The following is a 10,016-nucleotide window of genomic DNA, read 5'->3' on the forward strand; positions in this document are numbered from 1 at the left end:
TCAATGCTTCTGTTGAAAACTCTTTTTTTTCCACTTCCAAGTTCTTTGTACTGTATATATCAGGCATGATACCAGATGACATAAAATTACACTGGTAAAATAGATTACATCTTCTTTCAGTTATAAACCACTTCGGCCCATCTCTTTAATATATAAAACCTTTTAATCTTTTCAGTGGCGTTCACAACCATTTTTCTCTCTTCTTTCTATCCATGCCTATTCCATAGCTTTGACAAGATGGAAAATCTTTCTGTTTGCCATTATTTCCTGTGAATAATATCACATTTTACCTAGCCAGAACAAAGTTTTGTCCTTGGTTCAGCATATTTCTATTCAAAATTTTGTCAAGCTAGGAAGAACCATGATGTTCATCTTACTGAAAATACAAAAGACTATGGTATAAAGGTGACTCTGCCTCTCATCTTTATTAATTATTGTAGTCTGGTGTTCTGAAGGAGCAAATGTAGATGTAGATTGTGGTCTTTTCTTAGCTTTAACTGAGAACAGCTTTTTGGATTCAGTAATGCTCTCAGGCATTTATTTGCATGTCTGATTTGCATTTGGAAAAGCAGGGAGAAAGGAGGAAGTTTTGTGTCTGAAAACCTGGGAGGGCTTTGGGAGATGAGAATGAAGAAAATATAAAGGATAATGTGACATCTCTTTCCTGAATGGGGTGGGGATAATGAATAGTCTTGAGCCCAGATAATTCAGAAATTAGAGCTTTTTCCCCCATCTCTGCCTAGCAGGGAGGCCTAAAGGAAAGACATTGCCATGATGGCACCACTGTGTTATGCGGCATTAGGGACCGAGGAGCTTTGCTGGATAAGAAAATATTCTCCTTAATGATTAGTAGCTTAAGATAGGCAGATATCCTGATGTCCCTTCGGCCATAGCAGAAAACTAGGGGAGTCTGAATCAGCACAAACAGCTGGTTTCTCAACACCTAAGACACTGGAAAGGGCCAGAATTCCTTCGGTGGTAGGAGAAACTCTTCAGGATCTAAGATTCTTATAAGCAGGTACCTTCGTGAGCAGATATTAATGTTCCTTTATTCCGGTTGCAGTCTGAGGCCTGAAGACATTGGAGTTTCAAAAAGAAAGAGAGAGACAATGTTGGGTCCACTACGTTGGGTGGGGGGAGAACAAACTGGAAATCTGTTGATACACAAATATTTAAGATAAGGGAACATGCTTTTCAAAATCTCTTTACTTGGTTTCCAGTGCTTTATGATTTGAGGCCAAGAACAGGTTGTATATCCATTAGTCTCAGCTTTGAATTAGATTTGAATTTCCAGGTCCAATCCTTTTTAATAGTTCTGAATTTTTTCAATTTTTCTTTTGTAACTTTTATAAATTTACTTATTTTTTTCTGGGCCAAATCTGATATACTGTATGGGAAATTATGGATGTGATTTGGGTTCTGTCTATGCATATAATTATTAAGCAAGACATAGGTAACCTTTTTGACTGCAGTGTAAACACCATAATCTACCTTTCCTTTGGGGGTGGGGGTTGCAATCTCATTGCAGGCCAGCGGGAAACTTTATAACCTACTTGTCAAGTTGTTTTGCTAAAGCTTAATAGAGTAAGTATTCCAAGAACAAGATTACCAGTCTTCTGTCTTTCATAGGTGATGTGGTCACCATAAGATCACTTACAATCTCACTGCCTCTTAGCATGTGCCCCTCTTAAGCATGACTGATCATAGATCCTGCTTTCAGAGGTCTTTGGTTTTGATCCAGACATTCTGGGAGTAAGAAAGTACTCTAGGATCAATCTCCTCATTGAGTACGTATTCTGGAAAGTTTTTTTTGTTTGTTTGTTCTTTTTTTTTTTTTTTATGAGGCCTTCTAGGAGCAAAGTAAAGTAAACCACTGGCAACATGTTAGAGTGGCTTCTTCCACAAGTGCCTCATTCTGCTTAACCTAGTTCCAAGTTCTTTTGGGACGAAGGTTTGGGTGTTCTATAGCAAACAGTTTCAGATCACCTAATTCATTTAGATGACTGAGATGTGCATATCAAACACTATACTCTGGGGCAAAACAAAACAAAAAACAAAATGAAACAAAACAAAACAAACACACAACAGGCAAACTCATACCAGGAGTTAACTTTCAAACAGTGAAACTCCTAACCTGTTTTAATGAAGCACTTAAAAAAAAAATTACTGAGCAATTTGATTAACTATGTGGAGAAAGATTCTGTTCAACCTTGTCCTTGCACATGGACATGATCAACTGGATAACTACTTCATTTTAGAATTTCTCTCATGGTGCTAGGGCCTTGTATAAATTGGCTAAATTTACACAAATGCTCTATAGAGACTGATGAAATATTTCATTTCAATAAATGTTTCCAGTGATAGTCCAAAACATTCTCTTCAAAGTTATAGATAGTATTCTCGTATGCTTAATTTGGTTTGTAACAATTTAAAATTTTTAAATTTTATAATTTGAATGAAATAGAAACACACAGGAAGAATAAATCTTTACTCTTGGAATTGCTGTAAAATCCTATGAAAGTATGTGAACTCTCTGTGTAACCAAATAGTTAAAATAGCTTTAAAAAGTAACTTCTAAGCCAATGTTTGTATTATCTAAAGATAGGGAAGGACAATATTAACAAATTACTATGAGATAAAGAACAAATTACTCAAAGGTAAGTCTTTAAATTGGGCTCTTTCAGCTATAGGGGATAGAAACTGACCCAAAGTAGTTTGAGAAAGAGATCTCCAGATGATACTGAATTCTGTAAAATTCTAGGACTGAATCAGCCTTTCTCTTAGAAGAGATTATTTCTCTCTGAAGTTGTTTCTCTTTCAAGGACCATGTTCTTCTGAATTTTACTTCTTAATCTGCTTTTATTCCAGTTATTTCTCTGTCCCAACTGGCTTCCGCTTATTTTTCACAAGACCTCGGATGGTTGTCCTGACGAAAATCTTACATGGCCTCAGGCTCCACATAGTCCACTGGTCACAACATTCTGAGTCTCTTAGATTAATTCCTAAGAGGGAGAATCTGATTGGCTAGGTCATATGAGTTATTGCCATTTGAGCCTCCAAAGCCATCAGTGTTATGAAGAGAAAAATTAGGTTTTCTACTTTTTCATCTTTTCTAAACAAGGTAGACACAGTTTCTGTCATGTGCATTAAGGTGGCAAGGTATGGAAAAGTAAAATGTCATTTATGGAAGACACTAACCAATTGCTGGCCATCATCTTCCGGGATTCTAAAGAGGATTCACCTCTAAAAGATTCATTCATTCATTCATTCATCCATTCATTCATTCATGCAAGCTTTCAGTTACCTATCAAGTATTTATTGCATATCTATTATGTGTTGGACACTGTGCTAGATGCTGGAATTATCTTTCATTTCTAAGTCATATAGATTTTTTTCTATACAATTTAATACTGAAAAGAATATAAGGCAGTATATAATCATATTTCTTGATTGCTAGTCTTGTACCTATACCTGAATTGTGTGTTTCTCATGGCCATAGCCTATCGTAATTTATATTCTAGCATAAATTGGCTGTTAAACAGGAAATCTTCTTGTACTGCTCTTTATCCATATTACCCTTCGCCATCCTGCTTTCAATATTAAAACCTTGGAAAAGAGAGTTTAAATATTGCTGAAAAAAGACTGATTACAGTTACTTAAAGACAATACTGTCTATTTTCTTTTCATGCCACTGTTCTGATTACAGTTACTTAAAGACAGTTACTGTCTATTTTCTTTTCATGCCACTGTTCTGTCTTTTTAGAAAAAATTTGCCTTTCCCTTGTCTAAGGGTCAGAAATGAAGTATATTATTTAAATAAAGATAATATAGTATTCAATCTGGAATCTGACTTTGAAAACTATGTCAAATTTTGTTTGACTTAATAAGAATTTATTCTGGTCTTGGAAAAATTACAAATTTTTTATACCATCCTATAGCAAATGGTATTTAGGAAGTCTTTTGCACACAATGTTCATCTAAAACCACTACAGTCTTTTCATGGATATTTTCTTTCTCTTCATTATGAGGAGATATCTCTGAAAGACATGCTGGGTATAGAGAAGGTATGGAATGGTATGAGTAAGGGGTTAATTGCAGAGTGTAAAGTCCTGAGGCCAGTTGTTAAAGTGACAACCACAACACAGTTATCTAAGTTATGGTTTTAGTCACTGCTGAAGTTATTTATTCCTCAATTATATATGGAGCCTTTATTATGTCCTAAGCACTGTTCTGGGGATACGGTAGGGATTGAGACAGAGGAAAGTCCCTTTCCTCATAGAACTTATCTTCTAGAAGATGAAATTCAGGAACTTTTCAGAGGAATGTAGGATATATTTTAATGACTATTTCAAAAGGAGATTTAGTCTTTAAAAACTACCTAGCTATCCTCATAGGGTTGTTTAATGCCTGATTTGTTTTTAAAGTTATGTATGTGATTTTTTTATGCACATTCATATTGATGAACATCTATTATTATATTTACTAAATATTGTATGTGCCTTTAAGAAACACAGCTTTAGTTTGGTCCAACAAACACTCACATTCGATTGAGTTGTTAGAATTTTCTTCAAATTTATTTGTATTATTTTTTAACTTTTATTCATATGTTTAACTAAAACTTGGGAGATGGGAGTAGGGGGTAGAGGGGAAGGATAATAAGTTTCTTTAAAATTATATGCTATATATATATATATATCTTTACTTTTACTTTTTAGATCTTGGGTTTAGGTTTATTTTCATTCTCAAATAAATGAAACATAGCTAGAATCCATAGATGGAAAAAGTTTCAGTGCTGCTGGTACACAATGTTTTCTGTTATCTAGATTTAAAAAATTTACCTTTGCATCATTGGGTGATGCTGAGTTTTCTGTTCAATTCACTGTATCTAGTGACCTTTCGTGGAGTCTGTTCTTCCAAAGCTTTTGAGATGGGAACACACAGACTGTTGTGTTCCCTATCATGTCAGTCATTATTCTCTTTGACTTTACTTGTGTTCTCAAGTCAATATGTTCCAGATTAATGAGGCATTTGTTCTTAATCAAGAAACTATTTAATAATACACTTTTAATTTTAATAACTTGTTTATGATTAATTGTTTCTACATGCCCTTTTCATACTTGAGGATACTTCAACTGCTGCCTTTTCCCTGAACAGTTCCCAAATGTAAATACTGGTAGTTGCTATGACCCAGTGATCTCAAGGGACTGAACAAATAGGGTTATTGATTTCCTTGAGAAAAACATTCATGTAGTCCCCTTGAACTAAAAATCTCTTTGAATAATATTAATGTGAAAAAGCAGCTGTTAAGCAAACTGCGTAGTTACACGTTATATATTTTTAATGTTCTCTCTAAACATATGTATCTAATGAGGTCCTACTGTTTTATGAGGAACAATGTTAGAAATAATTTGTGAAGTGAAATAATTTTCCCAAATGATCTATAGTATGCCATTAGCTGATTTAATTAAAATGTACTCTGTTGATTTATGTTTTCTTTTTTATTAAATAACCAGTAGGTGTATGTGTGTGTGCTTCATTTGGAGCTACAAAACTAAGTGATACGTGACCTGTAAATAATATGAGCTAACATTTATTGAGTGCTTACTGTTTGCCAGTTTCTGTTCTAAGCATGTTAAATCTATTAACTCATTTGCTATTTTCAGTTGTGGGGAGCCTTTTTTATTTCTGTTTTAAAGATCAAGAAACTGAGGCCCAGGGTTGATAAGTGATTTGCCCAAGGTCACATAGATGGTAATAGCAGATTAGAGATTGGAAACCTTGCAGTCTGGCTCCAGAACTCAAGTTCTTAAACACAAGGTTACTCTATTCTATCCATGAAGAAGCTCCTAGTGTTGGTAATCCCTTTTTTTAAGAACCTTAATTATTTTGTATTTGTGAATCTTAGTTATCTGTAGCAATCATGCTAGGTACTTTGTTGTTTGATTCCTCCCTGATAGGTGCTAAAAATAAAATAGATAACCCTTTCTGAATTCATATATTTGCTTATTTATTACATTTATATTTTCTTTGAAACAGACCAGATATTGAATTTTAGAGATTATGGAAAATTCAAATGAGACATGGAAACTAGGATTGATTGAAAACCTCTTCGTCCCTCTGTTGGCTATAAACATCTGAAACAATACTAGTCATTTTGTGATAATACTAATCATGTTGCGTTTGCTTAAGCAACCGACTTTATTTGGGATTTCATAGTGTATTCACTCTATTGCAAAGAGTTTTAGTTGAAATACGGTTCACTTAGCTTTTAAAATGAGAATTTACTATAATTGTGTTCTTATTTTCCCCAGGATTCCATGTTTTAGAATCATTTAAGATTCCTTGTTGTTCCTAGTGTAAAACCTAATGGAAATGATGGATTTAAACTTTCCTGTCTTTATTTCCAAGACAACATCATAGAAATAAAAAATTAGTCAGTAAGATTCACTGGCAGGAAATTAATAAGTTTGATTGGAATTTGTCTTTCCTAAGTTACTTTCTATATGTCCCTGACAAGTCCATTGGTCACTCTGAGGCTTAGTCTTCCACTTGATAAGTTTAGATGGTGGGAATTTTATTCATTAGGACTTGTAGGCTTACAGGTAACAGAATCCAACTAAAACTAATTTAAAATGGGGGATTTAGAAGACCCAAGGTTAGAAATACAGCTGGACTTAAGGCAGAACTGGAACTAGAGATCTTAGCACCATTAGGACTCTATGTAGCTCTCACTTCTTCAACTTTCTGGGTTTATGCTTTATTTTGTTTTCTCTCTCTTATTCCCTCCTTCTTTGTTGTTCCACATGACTAGAAGTGTGGTTACTGAGAGCTGGTCTCCTAGTTTTACACATCATGGTTCAGGCACCCAAAGGATGATTATCAGTTCTAGATGAAATATTCTCAAAGGTAGATTCCATTTTTTTTTCTATTTGCATCAAGTGCCCCACTGGGGCTTAAAAGCTTTGGCTAGAAAGATGAGGTCTGGGGTAGGGATTATGATGAAGTCATCTTGAGCCTAGTGTCTACTATCAGTCAATCAATTGTTGCCCTAGAATAGCTTCTATGATAACCTCATGAATGGGGTGAGGAAAATAGGCAATTCCCAGATAGGGTGTGGGGCTAAACAGAAAACCCCATGTGTTCCTGCTGTAGTTAACTCCTTGTCCACACATAATAGGCTCTTTTCTCTCTTTGATAATAATAAATGAGACATAAGAAGGCTACTTCTTTGTATCTTAAAAAGATGAACACTTATAAGAAAAAGAAATTAATCTAATTAAATGCAAATTTTGGAATATATGCTTCATGAGCTCTGAATTATGGTGGACTGCAATCTGATGGGTGTAAAATATTCAGCCCCAGGACTACTGTATGTATATAGATTTTTTTATAAAACATCTTTAAAGTACCCTGGATAGTTTAGTCGGTAAAACCTTATACTCTTCAACATCTTTAGTTTGGGAGTTGGATTGTAATTGAGTAATTGATTAAAATCAAATTTGGGGTTCAGGAGGGTTTGATAAAAATGATAGACATTGTAGGGAGAACTATTAAATTCTGGAGTTATTGCAAATGTAACTAAATAAAAAATAAGACTTGGGACCAAGGAAAATAAAAATATTGAATTTTAAAAAAATGGGAATTCATTGGATGTGGTAGATTAGCAGGTAAGAAGTGAAATTAAAGAGTCTTTTATGAAAGCTGGAAACCATTATGAACTTGTAGTTTGAGTCTTAGAAGAACCAGGCTATGATGGATATTTTCTGTTTGACCCCTTCCCCACTCAAGACCCACTCTGCTTTCTCTGTGACTTAACATCTCCCAAGTTCCCTTCCTGGCTAGCTTCTCCAAACTGGAGACTGACTCACCTGAAAGGAGATTAGAGAGCAGGAGGGGAGAGAGAGATCAGAGGCTTTCTTCCCTATTCCTTCTCTGTTTCAGTGCTGCATCTCTCCCTGACCACAGGTCCTGCCTGTGAGGAGGGTCTGCTCAAGGCTCCAGCTTTCACTGAACTATGACAAAGCCCTTTCCTCCCCTTACCTTTTCAGCTCTGTGTGTGTGTGGTGGTGGGCACTGGGAGTAGGAGGAAACGTCACCACTGTTCTCTGTTGCTAGTCTCTGGTGCCTAACCTTCCCCTCTTTGTTTCTGTTGCCCTGCCCACACTATTTCATGGTTCCTTCATTATGTGTATTCATTTAAAATGGGGATACGTTATTTTCGCTTCAGGAATTCTGATATTTATAAATAAGGAAACTTTCTCTACATATAATGTATAACATATATAGGGAGAGATTTTTCTATATATATGTAAAATATATATGAAGAGATTTATTTCAGCAATTGGCTTTTGCAATTTTGAGGGCTGGTAAATTCAAAATTTGAGGGCAGGGCATGCCAGCAGGCTGGAAACTCTTGGGTAGGAGCTCATGGTGCAATCTTGAGACAGGATTTCTTCTTCCTCAGGGAAACCTTAGTTTTGCCCTTAAGGCTTTCAACTGATTGAATAAGGCTCACCACATTATTGTGAATAATCTCCATTACTTAAAGGCAAATGATCATAGATATTAACCCCATCTAAAACATATTTCCATAGCAATATCTAGATTAGCACTTGATTGAATAACGGTATTATAGTCTAGCTAAGTTGACACATAAAACTATCACACCAGGCATTAGGAAAAGCTGTTGCTTAGAGAAATCAAGAGGAAAGTAAGCTCTTTGAAGAGTCAAAGACAGACTTATACTGTGAGAGAACCAGACTTGAGTGATGACAAAGAGAGATCCTGTATAGAATAATTAATACATAAGATGCAAAATGCAGAAAGATTCTTTTCCAAATAACTATCTTTTCAAATGTAATGTGAGTATGACAAAGCTTCATACTTTCCTTAGTGTGGTTTTGTGGTACTCAAGGCTTTTGTCAGTGCTTTACCTAGGAGTAAAACTAACACAAAAATTCAATTCCTGCAAGTTCCCTAGCCACACTTGGGTAAGGGAGTGATGAGGAAGGTAGTTACCCTGTGGTTGACACTTCATTGTACCCTGTTTTCGACAGGCTTATAATCTTGAAAAGGACACTGAGCATAGTTTACAAAGGATTGAAGATCAAGGCTGTGGTGTATACACTGTTTCTGTTTAGTTTGTTATTCTCTCTCTGGAATTTTTCATGGGTCCAGCATCATCTGGCATCTGTCCAAGGTTGTTTTAATTTTTTACTCTTTCTTGCCACAGAGGTCATGTGTTGTAATTTGGACTTTAATCTGCAGTTCATGTTACAGCACACACTGTAAATTTAGTCAACAAATCTTTATTGAACAAAAAGTACTTTGAGCATTGTGTGAAGAACTCTGAACTAAGTATTAATTGAGAAGAATCACTGACTAATAGAATAGCTCTAATCTTTATGGGCTCCAGATCATTCAGTCTGTCAGCACTGGGTTGGGTGGCAGGAGGTTGTGGACCAAGGCCTGGGAGATTTTCAGACAAAGCTTGGGACCTGAGTCCCAGGTGAGCAACACAGATAAAAATCATGGGAAAAGAGACTGAATCAGAGGAATCAGGAAATAAACACAATACAGTTATAATTAGATAGGGACAGAAGTTGGGTAAGGGAGTAGGTTTAAGAACCAGGAAATCAAATAAAACAAAAACAAAAACAAAAACAAAAAACAAAAAACAAATAAAAGTAAGAAATCTCCAGTCTCAGGGCTGGCAGTTTGGGTGGAGTCTGGAACCAATGTCAGCCCAATTATCTGGAGGTTTAGAAGATAAGAGTTCCTGGTTGGCTTTCTTTACAGCTTTCTTGGCCTCACTCAGTTCTATGGAGATCATGTTTTATTTTAGACAAGTTTTTTTTGGAACTCATGACTATGGCTGATACTGTGTCATAACTCTTAGGACATTTTTCTTTGTGAAATATGTGTTTCTGAAGTAAGTTATGCCATTTCTCACAGACTTAGAATAATTGAGATAATGGATGTCAAACACTAAGTGTGCCTGCTGTATAGTAAGCCAT

The sequence above is a fragment of the Pteropus alecto genome, unplaced genomic scaffold (assembly GCF_000325575.1).
Source record: "Pteropus alecto unplaced genomic scaffold, ASM32557v1 scaffold239, whole genome shotgun sequence".
NCBI lineage: Eukaryota > Metazoa > Chordata > Mammalia > Chiroptera > Pteropodidae > Pteropus > Pteropus alecto.